Here is an 18,067-nt window from a genome sequence, read left to right on the forward strand (position 1 = left end):
TACCACACAGCCAGCAACCATTGTGTGTCCAATTTAGGAAAACCACAATATAGGTCCATCACAACCAAAGCATGGAGACCACTTCCCCCAGAGAGACAGATAAAGAACCGTGATCTTGCTGTAAAGCAAGGATTCCAAGGTTATAAATGTTGACTGCAACACCAAGCCAGCTGGGGCATGATGACTCATCCCATAGCAGACACTGCACCAGCCAAATTCATCACAAGAGGCAAGGCTGGCAGTGAAACCATGGCTTGGAATAGAGCCTGGGATGCAGAAGTAATAAATAACTTTGCTTATAGGCTTTTTCGGCTTCTTTTTTCTTTTTCAAGCACCTGTCTCTATGAGTGTAAAAGATGGCTTCGGTTTTCTTCTTTGTAAAATAACAGATTTAGGACGTGCAATATCAGAACGACAGGCAGAGTTTGTATGAGCCAAGAGTGTCCCTTTGCTGCCAATTTCACCGTCTGTTAGTCTGAACTTGCCCACACACACACACGTGGGCAGCACACACACAAAGAGGAGGGCAGAGAAGGAAGCATAGACATGGGTGAGGCTGCCTGTGAGCAAATACCAGAAACCTGGAGCGAAAGGCTATGTTTATAGCACAGACTTACCCTCCAGCCTGCTGCAGAGTTCAGGCAGACGCACGTAAGCTAAGGAAAATGCTAATAGGATGCCCAGAGAAGGCCAGCTCCCAGCTCCTCCTGGACAGGACCACTTACGTTCCCCTGAAACAATCTATTTGCCTGCCTAGATGTTTCTTCCTTGTTGCCATGCAGACTGATGTTAAATAATTATCATGGCCAAAACTGCCAACCGAGGTCAAAGGGACCAAATCCTATCATCATAGCCTTCATCTGCAATAAGATCTGTCTAATCTGAAACTATCATTGAACATTCAATTGTTTTCTGATAATATGCAACATGGCTGGTATTTCAGCAAAAAGAAAAGGACAACATCCAGTGGAAGCAAGAAATCTGAGTTCATTTAGCTCTGAACTGACATTTAAGTTCATCCAGCACTAAGTATTTATTTTTAGTTTTTCAATTAATTCAAAGGTCTTTCCAATACTTTTCCAGTAATACCGGTTTTCTATGAAAGATGTACAGCCCTTTCAGGGCTTCCCCATAGCTTAGTTGGAAAAAGAATCCGCCTGCAATGCAGGAGACCCTGGTTTGATTCCTGGGTGAGGAAGATCCCCAGGACAAGGAATAGGCTACCCACTCCAGTATTCCTGGACTTCCCTGGTGGCTGAGCTGGGAAAGAATCCACCCGCAATATGGGAGACCTGGGTTTGATCCCTGGCTTGGGAAGATGCCCTGGAGAAAGGAAAGGCTACCCACTCCAGTATTCTGGCCTGGAGAATTCCATGGACTATATATAGTCCATGGGTTGCAAAGGGTCAGACAATACTGAGTGACTTTTATTTTCACTTTCACAGTCCTTTCAACCTACTATGGAGTCACTCTGTTCAATAAGTCACATAAATAAAAATGTGCAATGAATCATTACAACCTCCCCTAATTTCCTCCATCACAAACACCATTCTGAAGTTTGAATCAAGTACCACAGGATCTACCAAATGCAATGAATGTGTAAATAAGTTATGCTAAATAAAATACTGAACCATTATTTGCACAAGAAACTAATTTACATGATAGTTTAGTCAATATAAGATTCAATTTAATTCATATTTTTTGCCAATATGTGCATCAATATATAAACATATCCCTAAGTGAGAAATTACTATGCACCACATAGTAGATGATTGCAGTTTTATCAAATCTTGTATTCTTCAGAGACACTTTTATTTTCCTCTTTGAAATTCATTTTTAAATATCCTACCTATATGTAACTTTAATTTTTTTACTCGACGTATTCAAGTTGTGTCTAATTTATTATCCTCTGCTAACCTTGTAAGATCACCTTTGCTCACCGGTTTCTGACTCACTCACTTATAAATCTTCCTTCTAACAACCAAGCTATGCTCCTCCAAAACTGTGAAATATTCTCAATAGGACAAAATAAAAAGACATGGTTTCTTTTAGAAGTATAGGCATTCACACAGAAAATACCTGCTTTCAAGAACTAAATATATTCTCTTTCTTGACCTTCATGTCAGTAGCTTGGTACTGTAGCTGTGACTACCCTCCAGAGCTATTTGCACTGGAGTTGACCAGGATCTGCTTTAAAGAGCCTCACAGGACCCAAGCGATGTGCCACTTGCCAAGATCTCTGTGACCTCAAAACACCTGGGAGCAACAGAGCATTTCTCTTCCCCCTGAACCTGACCATTCACCTGCCTAAAGAAAACTTAATCAGCCTTCACCACATACATCTTACACAGATGCACCTTAATTCATGAAATAGCATTCTCATTTTTTTACAATTCTTGAAAAAACATTGTGATTTTTTTTTACATTTGTGTCCATGACTCACAGTAAGAAACACATTTTAGAATCCAAAATTGTCTACTCATTCACATGTACTTATAAAACAGAAACAAGCTTCATTAAACAATATTTTCCCATAATACATTCAACACACTGTGATATCTTATTTGTTCTATTTTTTTCCTAATACTAGTTCAATCACCAAATCTATTTCAAGAACCCTCTAGGATCACAACTCACAGTCTGAAAACCAAAGGAAAATCTGAATATATAATATTTTACGTGAGTGAACTTTAGTGCCAGTATTAACACTCAAGGCAGCTCTGTGAAGAGTAAATACCAAATTCACATTAAGCTAAAATTATATTTCCTTCACTACTTGCAAGAAACAAAACCAGGACTGGTTCTCCATGGTTTCCTTTTATCAACACGTCCTCTGCATAACCTAGAATCATCCTGAGATGATAAATGTTCAGTGATATTTGTTATTCAACAGATGTTTGAGCTGCTGAAATCCCCCATGAATACTTAATTCTATAGCTTGAAGTCCCTAAAAGCTCATCCTGGAATTTTCTTTCCCGGCTCTCTCCTTCACTTCAGGGGCTCTGCACTGATACCCACTGTCTTTCTCTCTTTGCTTATTTAATATTTCTTGTTGCTCTCCACTCAACATATTCATTCTCAAAATAACCTTGAGACAGTTATTTTCCCCCAGTGAAACACACTTTAACCCCAAAGGATATAAAATCATAAAAATACAGTTCTATTTCATGTCATAAACATGTTGTTGTTGTTTAGCCACTCAGACCTGTCTGACTCTTTGCGAGCCCACAAACTATAGTCCGCCAGGCTCCTCTGTCCATGGGATTTTCCAGGCAGGAATACTGAAGTGGGTTGCCATTGCCTTCTCCGGGGGATTTTCCTCACCCAGGGACCAAACCCATGTCTTCATGTCTCCTGCACTACAGGCAAATTCCTTACTTCTGAGCCACCAGGGAAGACCCGATAAACCAGTAAGTCAGGAGAAAGAGCTGATGCTTCAGAAATCAACAGTAAACTCACTAACTGGAAAACTTCTACTGGTTTACTTCTTGACTTAGGTACTCAATTTTATTATCTTCATTAATGAACTACAGCATTGCTTTGACCCAGGATCCACCAACTTTTTTCACTTACATATATTAAGTTTTGGTGCCTTAATTATCTAAGCCTAAAAATATCCCTTGTAACACACCACAAAGGAGTTTTAACTAAAATGCATACACTGACTGACTGATACATGCCACATTGCTGGTCAGGACCCGTGTTCAACATCTGACTCCACACCGCCCGAGGATTCAGCTCAGTTCACAAGACGGAAACTGCAGTGAATCAAAATACAGAGCAAGCGAAGTTCCCAAGGAGCTCACATCTAGTGGACTCTCTTAGTCAGGGTCCTTTTCAAAGACATTCACAATATGCGTCTCCCCAGTTTTCTTCCCTTTCTTATTTGTTACCTGCTTCAGTTAATATGGGGACTTCTCTGGTGGCTCAGATGGTAAAGCGTCTGCCCGCAATGCAGGAGACCTGGGTTCAATCCCTGGGTCGGGAAGATCCCCTGGAGAAGGAAATGGCAACCCTCTCCAGTATTCTTGCCTAGAAAATCCCATGGATGGAGGAGCCTGCCGGGCTACAGTGCATGGGGTCGCAAAGAGTTGGACACGACTGAGCGACTTCACTTTCACTTTTCAGTTAATATAAGAAATCAATCCGCCAGCCCTCCTCTCTACTTCAGTGCCACTATCCGTGCACAGCTGGCCTTTCTCTTCACACTTGTCCAACCTGAACACAGCACCCTCTCCGAGACATGCTGACTGCAATTCCCCTAGTGACCTCTCACCTTCCAAAATGAATCCACTTTGGTTCTCTTCACATCTCTGCTCTGCTTAGGTTGTAAGCTTTTCAGGAACAGAAATCACTACTTCTTAATGCTTATAAAGCCCCTAACAACTGGTATAGTTGTAGTTTCCCTGGTAAATAGCGGGTGAATCCTCTTGACATTTAGCTTTCCTTGTGTTGATATTTAGCTTACCTGTTCAATTACAGTTTTAATTTAAAAAAAAAAGAAAACTTTTTAGTAGGGACCAGAGTAGCGACTGAGAGACTTCACTTTCACTTTTCACTTTCATGCATTGGAGAAGGAAATGGCAACCCACTCCAGTGTTCTTGCCTGGAGAATCCCAGGGATAGGGGAGCATGGTGGGCTGCCGTCTATGGGGTCGCACAGAGTCCGACACGACTGAAGCAACTTAGCAGCAGCAGCAGCAGCAGCAGAGTAGTGAAAAGAAGTAATAATCTCATAAATCAGAAAAAACACTTACCTAGAGCCATAAGGACCTGCACTGTTTATTCTTCTTATCATCTTCAGATAAACATGTTCCCAAGCAGCAAGCAGAAGAGGAAGTGGAATAGAGACGGGGAGTCCCCTCACAAGCAGCTCATTGCTTCCACCAAGTTTTAAGTCTTGTCCCAGCCCAGAGATTTAAGGACAAAAAGAGAAAAGTTGGGTCCCCCTATTCTCAAACCAGAGACAAGAGTTCAACAAGACTGCACAAGGGTACAATTACCTTGGGATCCAAAGTCAAAATTAAATAAGAATTGGGTTAGATCTGTCTCCTGGAGTTCAACCTGAACAAGGAAAAAGAAAAAGAATCTGAGAAGCCTAGAAGGTATCTCCTGTCTTCTCTGAGTGATGTTTGCTATCTCTTCATCAGGCCCAAGAATCATCTTTAGATGAGAAGGCTGACTGTCACATCTCCTTCAAGTTGGAACTCTGAATTCCCATTCCCACCAGTGGTAAAAAGAAAGCTAAAGGACCTCAGCAACGTTGGAAGTAGGGCTCAGTATGAATGGCTGCTTCATATGGCAGTAAATGATCTCAAATATCACACAAGAGAAAACACACAATAATTTGTAACCTTTACATATAAATGGACATAAAATTCACTTCTGTGTTTATCCTTTGAAGTGTTTTTATAAACTTTAGCAAATCTGGGAAAATTAAATGCCATTAACAAAAGCCTTTTCACAATGCAGCACTGAAGAACCGACTTCACAGGTATCACGTTTTAAACCTCTTCAAGCAGATCACTTCATACTCTCTCTAGATCATTTAAAACCTCTGCTAAAAAGATTCTGCTTATTTCCACAAAAACAGGATTTCAGAAATCTTTGCATCATTCTGCCCACTATGGTTACCCATGATTTAAATAACAGAATTCACAGGATATTGATACCATATTACAAAACCATACCTGGCCAGAGTGGCCAGACAGAGCCCATCAGCCAAAATTCTTGCCTTAGATTATTTTTTCTTTTTCATTAAAAAAAAAAGAATAGAAAAGACAACTGTGGCACAACTTTGTTAGAAAGGATGACTAATAAATACAATGAAATTCAAATCACATTAAAAATAAAAGACCCACAAATTACCAAAGTTAACAGAATGCAACAAATTTGCTTAAATTTAAGCTTGGCACAGAAAGGTAATGAACACAGCAGACCACTTACAGTAATACTTCCAAAGGAACAAATTTTCACAGATTCCCTAAAGAAATCCCCAAAGTATAGCCAAAAAATTGTTGATGTTTTATTATTCCAAATTCTTCTCAACTAAATGCTTTAAAATTTCCAAGAATTTTTTAGCAAAAACTAAAGAGAACCAAGTTATCATTTTACTGTTATTCTATATATGATAATCTGAATTTAATTTAAAATACTATGTTCCTTGCACAATGCCTGATCTACAGTGGATGATTAACAGTTATCTGATAAATGAATGGATTTAATTATCAAGCTTTCTGCTTTTAACTCTGACCCATCTGCTTCAATATTTGTTACCTCAGAGATTAATAAAGTCACATTTTTCCTCTATGGGATTTTCACAGGAACTAGATTTGTTTCTTATAGTTTATAAAATATTACAAAAGAAATCAAACTCAGCCCAGGTTCTAATGCTTAAACCTTGACCAGAAATATACTCTCAACATAATTAAAATCTGAGTCTATTTTCAGGAGAACCCTTACTGCTAATACTAGTTTTTTTTTTTAACAGAACACTAGGCTTTATTGACTATGCCAAAGCCTTTGACTGTGTGCATCACAATAAACTGTGGAAAATTCTGAAAGAGATGGGAATACCAGACCACCTGACCTGCCTCTTGAGAAACCTATACGCAGGTCAGGAAACAACAGTTAGAACTGGACATGGAACAACAGACTGGTTCCAAATAGGAAAAGGAGTACATCAAGGCTGTATATCGTCACCCTGCTTGTTTAACTTCTATGCAGAGTACATCATGAGAAACACTAGGCTGGAGGAAGCACAAGCTGGAATCAAGATTGCTGGGATAAATATCAATAACCTCAGATATGCAGATGACACCACCCTTATGGAAGAAAGTGAAAAGGAGTTAAAGAGCCTCTTGATGAAGGTGAAAGAGGAGAGTGAAAAAGTTGGCTTAAAGCTCAACATTCAGAAAATGAAGATCAAGGCATCTGGTCCCATCACTTCATGGGAAATAGATGGGGAAACAGTGGAAACAGTGTCAGACTTTATTTTGGGGGGCTCCAAAATCACTGCAGATGGTGATTGCAGCCATGAAATTAAAAGACACTTGCTCCTTGGAAGTTATGACCAACCTAGATAGCATATTCAAAAGCAGAGACATTACTTTGCCAATAAAGGTCCGTCTAGTCAAGGCTATGGTTTTTCTAGTGGCCATGTATGGATGTGAGAGTTGGATTGTGAAGAAAGCTGAGTGCCGAAGAATTGATGTTTTTGAACTGTGGTGTTGGAGAAGACTCTTGAGAATCCCTTGGACTGCAAGGAGATCTAACCAGTCCACTCTAAAGGAGATCAGCCCTGCGATTTCTTTGGAAGGAATGATGCTAAAGCTGAAACTCCAGTACTTTGGCCACCTCATGCAAAGAGTTGACTCATTGGAAAAGACTCTGATGCTGGGAGGGATTGGGGTCAGTAGGAGAAGGGGACGACAGAGGATGAGATGGCTGGATAGCATCACCGACTCGATGGATGTGAGTTTTAATGAACTCCGGGAGTTGGTGATGGACAGGGAGGCCTGGCGTGCTGCAATTCATAGGGTCACAAAGAGTCGGACACGACTGAGCGACTGAACTGAACTGAGGCATAATTAATTTGTCCATAAAAACAGTGTGTTTATCTCAACCAAACAAAACAGGCCAGGCCTGTACATGTGTATTTTAGTTGTGCTGTACTCAGTCACCTCTGACTCTGTGACCCCATGGACTATAACCCTCCAGGCTCCTCTGTCCACGGGAATTCCCAGGCAGGAACACTGGAGTAGGTTGCTATTTCCTCCTCCAGGCGATCTTCCCAACCCAGGGATCAAACGTGCGTCTCCAGAGTCTCCTGCATGGGCAGGTGGATTCTCTATCACTTAGCTCTGTGGGAAGCCCATGTGCATTTTAGGATAGCCTCAATATGCTATTTTTAAAGGAATAAAGAGAGAAGCTGCTCAAAGACAAATGGATAAATGTAGAGAAAGCCAATGAAATAGCCAGAAACTGGAGGGTGGGAAAGCAGGGAGGGAAAGAATGTGAGGAGTATAAACGAAAGAAGTCACCAGCCAATTATTCACAGAGAATTGTTAATGGATTGGAAAGAAATGCAGTTCAAGAGTAAGGACAGTATTTATCTCCGCTACCTCATCAGCTCTTGGTAACTGGCTGGAGCTTGAGAGCAGGCTGCCTCTGACTCGACCTCCGACCCCTGGAAAACAGCGAGGACACCTGCAACTGCAGCTGCAAAGCTCTCAGGAAGGAGCGGTGCAGACGCCTAGGACTCGCTCTCCAACACCTCCCGCGAGCGAATCTCTCTCATCTCACCACCCTAGTAAGCTTACGTACAGCCATTTCTTTCTTGTACTATCACAAGCATCTTTTTCTCTCATACAATGATGAAAGCAACACACATTTCTGTACCTTGTTTTTCATTAACTTAGATCTATAGCCTCAGGGTTCTCTTGAATTGGCTATTTAAGTAATGACTGTCAAAGTTTACAAAATTAGTCAAGTCAGTGCTAATTATTTTCTAAACAAATCATAATTACTGACGAAGTTTGTGATCAGGGTTCCCCAACTGCATGCAGTACCACCAAAAACTCAGGGGGGCGCTGTTAGTCACTGAAACCTGAGAGAAACAGAGCTGACCGTCAGAATGGTCAGAAACGGGTTATGGGCAAGGGCAGATGTGAAACTCAACAAATCAGGATTTACCCCTGATTGGGGGAGAGGACTGTGTTCCAGAATAAACCCAATAAATAAAGGGTTCTTACAGAAAGAAACACACAGACAGTGTGTGTTTACAGCACAGACAATGGGTGGGAAATCAACATTACCCACTATAGGAAAAGCAGCAAAACTGGGATCACTGTAGCAGTGTACTCACTAAATCCTTTAAGGGTCTTAAAGCAAATTACTAATCTACAATACTATCAGCAGCATAATGAAAGTAAGTGTCTTAGTACACCCTAATTAAAACAAGGTATTTTTTTAATATTTTAGCTGATAGAAAATGGATACCTTACTCATATTCATTTGTATTTCTCTGATTCCTCCTGATAAAGGTTAGCAACTGTATTTATCCTTCAGCTACTCAACCATACTGAGTTCTAGTGCTCAATTATCTACAAGCTTCCTAACCTTCTCCCTCCTTTTATCTTACAAATACAAACCACTTGGCTTTGGATATATATTTCTTACCAATTTACACCTATTGAAAAAAGCTCTCTTTGTACAATATGAGCACCTACATTCAAGAGGATAAGAAGAGGTAAGGGAACTCTGAAAAACTAAACAAAAAAAGTTGAAAGACTGAAGATTCTTAAGAGAATAAGGCTCCACAGAAGTCAAGCGAGAAGAAGCTTCAGGAAGCAAAAAGTGACTGGCAGGGTTAAATATACCACAATCCAGTACAGTGACAACCACAGTGTCCTTCAGATTTCACAAGTGGTCACTAGAATTCTAAGCTTCAGAATATATCAGCGTTAAATTTCCAGAGGCTTAACATAACTGTGTATTCATTCAACAGTTACCTGGCCATAAATATGTACCTGGCAGAGTACTGTAGAGGGTCCTAGATAGAAACATGTACACATGTACAATTTGAGGGGGGTGCTGGAGCAGCAGGGGAAAATTTAACAAGTGGTCAGAAAGACTATGAAAAGCCAAAAAATACCCAAAGGAATGAGTTTCTCCTCTCTAATTAGGTAGTTAACTCCCTTAAAATGTACAACATTTATAACATATAAAAGATAAAGTAATTTATCATTCAAATAAACTAATAATTTAGGACCTGAAAAGAAACATACAAGACTAAATTCTTCACATTAAGGAAAATAAGCAATCTAAATGTCTGAAGAAGATTTTAAAATAGTTATTTTTTATTTCTAGTCAAGTTCAGCAGATGCCACAGTTACACTTCAAAGACAGAGTATGTGGGGGCTCCCCAAATTCATGTCACAAGGTATGTATCACAGGTTTCATTTCAGAACAATAGATGAATGCAGATTTTGGACAGGAAAAATTCTTTAAAACATGAAAGTCTTATTCTATCACATAGCTAATACATGATCTAATTTCCTTTTAGTGAAGTGCAGTATACTGCAGATGTTTCTTTATACAAAATGAAATCCACTCTGGTTTTACTTACATTTCAAATGTAGACTGCTCTAAATTACTTACACATAGCATCACCTTCAATCTAAGGACTTTTGGCCATAAATATGCTAATAATAAAAATATGCAGAAGCAAGGAAAGTATCTGACATTATGGTATTAATTTATATATAAATGGTATGTACATTATTATTGTATATTTTTAAGTATATTCATGTGGACATGGAAGGCAAAATGAAAAATAGTTTATTGACCTAGAAAGGCACTGAAAACGTTTCCATTTTAAACATCCTTCATATCAGGATTACTTCATTTTTTTCTGCTAAAAGATATAATGTGATTACTATAGCATATTCAAAAGCAGAGACATTACTTTGCCAACAAAGGTTCGTCTAGTCAAGGCTATGGTTTTTCCTGTGGTCATGTATGGATGTGAGAGTTGGACTGTGAAGAAGGCTGAGCACCGAAGACTTGGTGCTTTTGAACTGTGGTGTTGGAGAAGACTCTTGAGAGTCCCTTGGACTGCAAGGAAATCCAACCAGTCCATTCTGAAGGAGATCAGTCCTGGGTGTTCATTGGAAGGACTGATGCTGAAGCTGAAACTCCAGTACTTTGGCCACCTCATGCGAAGAATTGACTCATTGGAAAAGACTCTGATGCTGGGAAGGATTGGGGGCAGGTAGAGAAGGGGACGACAGAGGATGAGATGGCTGGATGGCATCACTGACTCGATGGACGTGATTCTCAGTGAACTCCGGGAGTTGGTGATGGACAGGGAGGCCTGGCCTGCTGCAATTCATGGGGTCGCAAAGAGTCGGACATGACTGAGACCTGATCTGATCTGATCTGATACCAACACTGGCTGACTTCTGTGTGCCAGGCATTATGGCTAGGTATATCTAACGAGAGTTTCAATCCTCACAAAAAACAAAAGCAGGGATTATTATTACTGATATTAATCCCATTATTAAAATGAGGAAACCAGGGCTTAAGAAGGAGAGTGACTTACTACGGTCAGTCAGCATACAGGCGTGTGTGTGCTTGTGCGCACATGCGCGCCCACACACACACACACACTCAATATCTAATATAGTATCAAGTGCCTGTAGTGTGGTAGGCGATCCCTAAGTTTCCTGAATAGATCCAAATGAATGAAGAATGGACACCCATAGTCTCACATGAGATCCCTATGCTGCATTGACTGCTGTAACTGTTCACTTCAGTTCAGTCCCTCAGTCATGTCCGACTCTTTGTGACCCCATGGACTGCAGCGCGCCAGGCTTCCCTGTCCATCACCAACTCCTGGAGCTTGCTCAAACTCATGTCCACTGAGTCGGTGATGCCATCCAACCATCTCATCCTCTGTCGTCCCCTTCTACCCCTGCCCTCAAACTTTCCCAGCATCAGGGCCTTTTCCAATGAGTCAGCTCTTCGCATGAGGTGGCCAGAGTACTGGAGTTTCAGCTTCAGCATCAGTCCTTCCAATGAACACCCAGGACTGATCTCCTTCAGAATGGACTGGTTGGATCTCCTTGCAGTCCAAGGGACTCTCAAGAGTCTTCTCCAATACCACAGTTCAAAAGCATCAATTCTTCAGCGCTCAGCTTTCTTCACAGTCCAACTCCCACATCCTTACATGACCACTGGAAAAACCACTCTGTGAAAGAGATGGTGTCTAGAGGAAACAAAGTGTATATATGGTACCACCAAGTCCAAGCAGGAATAAGCCACACAGCACACAGCATCAGCAGCATGTCCCTGGCCATGTGAAGAACCCAGAAGAGTTGGGCCTCAGTCTGTGCTGTATTTCCAGGGCCTAGAACAGTATGAGATACAGCAAGTGCTAAATAAACATGCTGAATGAATATGTGAGTAAAACTCCATTTCCTCTTTCTTCTCCACACCTCCTCTGACTTACCACACTGTGACCTTTACATTTTCTCCTTGTTTTCTTCCCTCTGCTCCTCTTGCCACTCTTTGCATATATGTAAAAAGGATTATTATTCTGTATTACATTATAAGATTTTTAAATACTTATTCACCTATAATGAAAAATAAAAGCACAAGGGAACATTTCCTCTTTAAACATCCACCAAATGATTCTGCTTTCTCCAACAAAACATAAAGGCCATCACTGAATTTGTTATGGGAATTTATACCTTTGCTTTAAATATACATTTAGATCTCAAACTGCTTTCTATCATAAGAATGTAACATAAATGCTTATAAAGCTATTAAATTTCTACTTATAATGGTGAGTTCCAACACAGAGTTAACATATGACCCAGCCATTCCATGCCAAGGGATATATCCAAAAGAATAAAAACGTATGTCCACACTATGGACAGAGAAGCTAGGGCAGGCTACAGTCCATGGGATCGAAAAGAGTCAGACACAACTGTGAGACTAACTTTCTTTCACACAAAAACAGGTACACAAATGTTTATAGCATTATTCATAATGGCAAAAGAAAAAAAAAAACAGGAAACAGCCAAAATGTCCATCAACTCATGGATGGATACAGAAAATGTGGCGGTACATTCACACAATTGAATATTTGGCAATGAAAAGAATAAAGTAGCAGTACATGTCAAAATACAGGAGAACCCTGGAAACATCCTAAGTGAGAGAAGTCATTCACGAAAGGCCACAAATTGTATAATTCTATTTACACAAAAAGTCCAGAGCAGGCAAATCTGTAGAAACAGAGGGAAGACAGAGAAAAGGAGTGACAGCTAATGTGTGTGAGATTTCCTTGAGGGCGATAAAAAAAAAATTATAAAATTAGGCAGTAGTTGTTCCAAAATATATATTAAGGAAAAAACAAAAAACTCATGCAACTCAATAGCACACAAAAAAATCAAAATCTGACAAAAATAAGCAGAGAACCTGAACAGACATCTTTCCAAAGAAGACATACAAATGGCCAAGAGGTACATGTGAAGGTGCTCAACGTCATTAATCACTGGGGAAATGCAAATCAAAACCACTTCACACCTGTTAGTGTGTTTATCATCAAAAAGAAGAGAGAGGGCAAGCACTGGCTAGATATGGAGAAAAGGGAACCCGGGGCATTTTTGGTAGGAATGTAAACTGGTTCAGCCACTATGGAGAACACTACAGAAGTTCCTCAAAATATTAAAAGTAGAAATAGCATTGTTGTACAGTTGCTAAGTCACGTCCGACTCTGTGATCCCATGGACTACGGCACTCCAGGCTTCCCTCTCCTTCACTATCTCTGGCAGTTTGCTCAAACCCATGTCCACTGAGTCAGTGATGCCATCCAACCATCTCATCCTCTGTCATCCCCTTCTCCTCCCGCCCTCAATCTTTCCCAGCATCAGGTCTTTTTAAATGAGTCAGTTCTCCACATTAGGTGGCCAAAGTATCAAAGCTTCAGCTTCAGCATCAGTCCCTCCAATGAACACCCAGGACTGATCTCCTTTAGAATGGACTGGTTGGATCTCCTTGTAGGCCAAGGAATTCTCAAGAGTCTTCTCCAACACCACAGTTCAAAGGTATCAATTCTTCAGCGCTCAGCTTTCTTTACAGTCCAACTCTCACATCCATACATGACTATTCAAAAAACCATAGCCTTGACTAGATTGACCTTTGTTGACAAAGTAATGTCTCTGCCTTTTAATACGCTGGTCTAGGTTGATCATATGGCAACCTACTCCAGTACTCTTGCCTGGAAAATCCCATGAGCGGAGGAGCCTGGTAGGCTGCAGTCCATGGGATCGCTAGGAGTCGGACACTACTGAGTGACTTCACTTTCACTTTTCACTTTCATGCATTGGAGAAGGAAATGGCAACCCACTCCAGTGTTCTTGCCTGGAGAGTCCCAGGGACGGGGGAGCCTGGTGGGCTGCCGTCTATGGGGTCGCACAGAGTCGGACATGACTGAAGCGACTTAGCAGCAGGTCGGTCATAACTTTCCTTCCAAGGAGTAAGCGTCTTTTAATTTCACGGCTGCAATCACCACCTGCAGTGATTTTAGAGCCCAAAAAAATAAAGTCAGCCACTGTTTCCCCATCTATTTGCCATGAAGAGATGGGACCTGATGCCATGATCTTAGTTTTCTCAGTGTTGAGATTTAAGCCAACTTCTTCACTCTCCTCTCTCACCCTCATCAAGAGATTCTTTAGTGCATCTTCACTTTCTGCCATTAGAGTGGTATCATCTGCATATCTGAGGTTATTAATATTTCTCCTGCCAATCTTGATTTCAGCTTGTGCTTCACCCATCCCCACATTTCGCATGATGTACTCTGCATAGAAGTTAAATAAGTAGGGTGACAATATACAGCCTTGATGTACTCATTTTGCAATTCTGAACAATTGATCCGCGTCCAGTTTTAACTGTTGCTTCTTGACCTGTATATAGGTTTCTCAGGAGGCAGATAAGGTGGTCCAGTATTCCCATCTCTTAAAGAATTTGCCAGTTTGTTGTGATTCACACAGTCAGTGGCTTTAGCGGAGTCGATGAAGAAGTTGATGTTTTTCTGGAACTCTTTTGCTTTTCCTATGATCCAACATAGCAATTTGTTCTCAGGTTGCTCTACCTTTTCTAAATCCAGCTTGAACATCTGGAAGTTCTCAGTTCACGTACTGCTGAAGCCTGGCTTTAAGGATTTTGAGCATGACTTTGTTAGCATGTGAAATGAGCACAAATGCATGGTAGCTTGAACGTTCTTTGGCATTGCCTATCTCTGGGACTGGAATGAAAACTGACCTTTTTCCAGTCCTGTGGCCACTGCTGAGTTTTCCAAATCTGCTGGCATATTGAGTGCAGCACTTTAAAGAGCAAAGAAAAGATATACCCAACTGAATGCAGAACTACCATATGATCCAGCAAACCCACTTCTGGGTACATATTCAAAGGAAATGAAAAGAAGTTATCCAAGAGGTACCTGCACTCCCATTTCCACTGCTGCAATATTTATAGTAACCAAGATATGAGAAAACCTAGTTGTCTATTAATGGATGAATGGATAAAGAGGATGCATATGCACAGTGAAATATTACCCAGACATGAGAAAGAAGGAAAGTATGACATTTGTGACAACACAGATGAACAGAGAAGGCAGTATGTTAAGTGGAATTAGCCAAACAGAGAAAGAGAAATACTGCATGTTATCACTCATGTTAAACAAACAAACAAACATATCAAACTCATAGGAATAGAAAGCAAATTGGTGACTGCGTGGGACTAGGGGAGCAGGAGAAATATGGAGAGGCTGGTGAAAGGATACAAACTTTAAGTTATAAGATGAATCAACTATGAGAATATAACATAAAACATAGTTGGTAACACTACTGGACAACTGAAATTTGCTAAAAGAGCTGAACTTAAATGGTCTCACAAAAAATGAAAAATAAACATGTATGCAAGATGACGGACAACTAGCAAGCAGGGATGTGTTGGAATTTTTTCACAGTGCACACACATATTAAATCAGAAGTATATACACCTTGTCAACTATACCTCAATAAAGATGAAAAAATGTAATAAAATTAGACAGTGGTGATAGCTGCACATTTCTGTAAACATAAGAAAAACCACCAGATTGTATTCTTTTAAAAAGGATAGATTTTATGGCAGTGAACTATAGTGAGTAGTATTTCAATAATACTATTTAAAAAGCAAATGACATTTTTAAAAGAAAGCATTTCCACACAATTAGAATCAACACTTTGAAACTGCATCTTGAAAATAACACATGCAATACTCGGTTACAAATAGGAGACAACATAAATCATTTGTGCAATTACACTTTCTTAGCAACATCTTTTGTATTAGAGCCACTAACATATTAATGTCACTGCTGAAGAGAAAATTCATTCTTTAATACAAGTATCAATTCCTTGAATATGCCTGTTCAAATCACTCTCATTCTGATAAATCTACATCCTACGCAACTGGCTTTTTCACTAAGACATTTATTTTCTAATAGAAAGTTTTGGAATTGATTTCAGTATTAAATGGAGTGACAACCTGTGGACTTCTCTATCTCCAAACATTAGTTTGATACCACTTGCTGTAAGTTCGATCATATAACAGGCATTGACAAAAAACGGATGATGTGTCCAGCTCCAGAGTCCCAAAGACTTGCTACCAGTTCTTACACAGCTGACATCCCTAGAGAGAAAAATAAGCAAATAATCAAGCAAACTAAAGCATGATGGATACCATGTTTTCTACGAAAGCACAACATCTCTGACATGGAAAAGATATCTTAAAAAGATAACTACACCTTTCCATGGAAGCAACGACTTACTTCTCCCTGCAAGCCACATGAATGATACCAAGTCAGGAAATATGATAAATTTCCACGTCCACAGCTCTCCCATCAACATTAAGCACAGTGCTCTCTCAACATATCTTGTACATCTCCCCAGTACAGTAGAGATTTTGCTTAGAAAAACCACCTCACATTCTGTTTTGAATAAAATATAACGGCAGTTGTTATTCATAACTTGGTCTCAACATGAGCTAGAAATGAGACAGATGAGAAGATTAATTTTAATATCAAGTATCATACACAGTTCTAGACACTTTACATGTGTTATCTTACTTAATTCTGCAAATATGCATATGAACCAAACATTCCTTCCATATTATAGACAAGGAAAACTACAAAAGAAGCCAAATAACTCGCTCACAGCCATGTAGCGAATAAGTGATGGCAGTGGGACTGAAAAGCATTGCTCTGATTCTAAAGCCCAGGCTCCTTCTATTAAAACTACACCGGGCTGACTGCTATTGTTAAATCTTCAATGAACCTACTTAACATTTAATTGGTCTAATAATTAAAGATTAAACATTTTTAGCACTGCACATGTGTCAATGATAATGCTAAACTTAGCTGAAGAGCAAGCCCTCTGTTTCTTTCAATTCAGTTCAGTTGCTCAGTTGTGTCCGACTCTTTGCCACCCCATGAATTGCAGCACCCCAGGCCTCACTGTCCATCACCAACTCCCAGAGTTCACTCAGACTCACGTCCATTGAGTCAGCCATCCAGCCATCTCATCCTCTGTTGTCCCCTTCTCCTCTGCCCCCAATCCCTCCCAGCATCAGTCTTTTCCAGTGAGTCAACTCTTCGCATGAGGTGGCCAAAGTACTGGAGTTTCAGCTTTAGCATCAGACCTTCCAATGAACACCCAGGGATGATCTCCTTTAGAATGGACTGGTTGGATCTCTTTGCAGTCCAAGGAGTCTTCTCCAACACCACAGTTCAAAAGCACCAATTCTTCGGTGCTCAGCTTTCTTCACAGTCCAACTTTCATATCCATACATGAACACTGGAAAAACCATAGCCTTGACTAGATGGACCTTTGTTGGCACAGTAATGTCTCTGCTTTTGAATATGCTATCTAGGTTGGTCATAACTTTCCTTCCAAGGAGTAAGCGTCTTTTAATTTTATGGCTGCAATCACCATCTGCAGTGATTTTAGAGCCCAAAAAATAATGTGGCCACTGTTTCCTCATCTCTTTCCCATGAAGTAATGGGACCAGATACCGTGATCTTCGTTTTCTGAATGTTGAGATTTAAGCCAACGCTTTCACTCTCCTCTTTCACTTTCATCAAGAGGCTCTTTAGTTCCTCTTTACTTTCTGCCATAAGGGTGGTGTCATCTGCATATCTGAAGTTATTGATATTTCTCCCGGCAATCTTGATTCCAGCTTGTGCTTCTTCCAGCCCAGCGTTTCTCATGATGTACTCTGCATATAAGTTAAATAAGCAGGGTGATAATATACAGCCTTGATGTACTCCTTTTCCTATTTGGAACCACTCTGTTGTTCCATGTCCAGGTCTAACTGTTGCTTCCTGACCTGCACACAAATTTCTCAGGAGGCAGGTCAGGTGGTCTGGTATTCCCATCTCTTTCAGAATTTTCCACAATTTATTGTGATCCACACAGTCAAAGGCTTTGGCATAGTCAATAAAGCAGAAATCGATGTTTTTCTG

At 40.3% G+C, this 18,067-nt stretch overlaps 1 protein-coding gene across 3 annotated transcripts in view; it reads right to left on the bottom strand.

The window, feature by feature from the left end:
- The window catches only part of ARHGAP42 (Rho GTPase activating protein 42), a 348,023-nt gene that overhangs the window by 308,553 nt on the left and 21,403 nt on the right, over nucleotides 1-18,067 (bottom strand). Inside the window, exon 1 of one of the 3 annotated variants that reach the window (XM_059875065.1) lies at nucleotides 4-17,844. The exons of the other annotated variants lie outside the window; for them this stretch is intronic. The gene's annotated coding sequence lies outside the window, so the exon portion shown is untranslated. Of the gene's footprint in view, nucleotides 1-3; nucleotides 17,845-18,067 lie in introns of those variants that run through there. 3 annotated transcript variants of the gene reach the window in all.

This window comes from Bos taurus, chromosome 15, assembly GCF_002263795.3.
Source record: "Bos taurus isolate L1 Dominette 01449 registration number 42190680 breed Hereford chromosome 15, ARS-UCD2.0, whole genome shotgun sequence".
In the NCBI taxonomy this organism is placed as follows: domain Eukaryota; kingdom Metazoa; phylum Chordata; class Mammalia; order Artiodactyla; family Bovidae; genus Bos; species Bos taurus.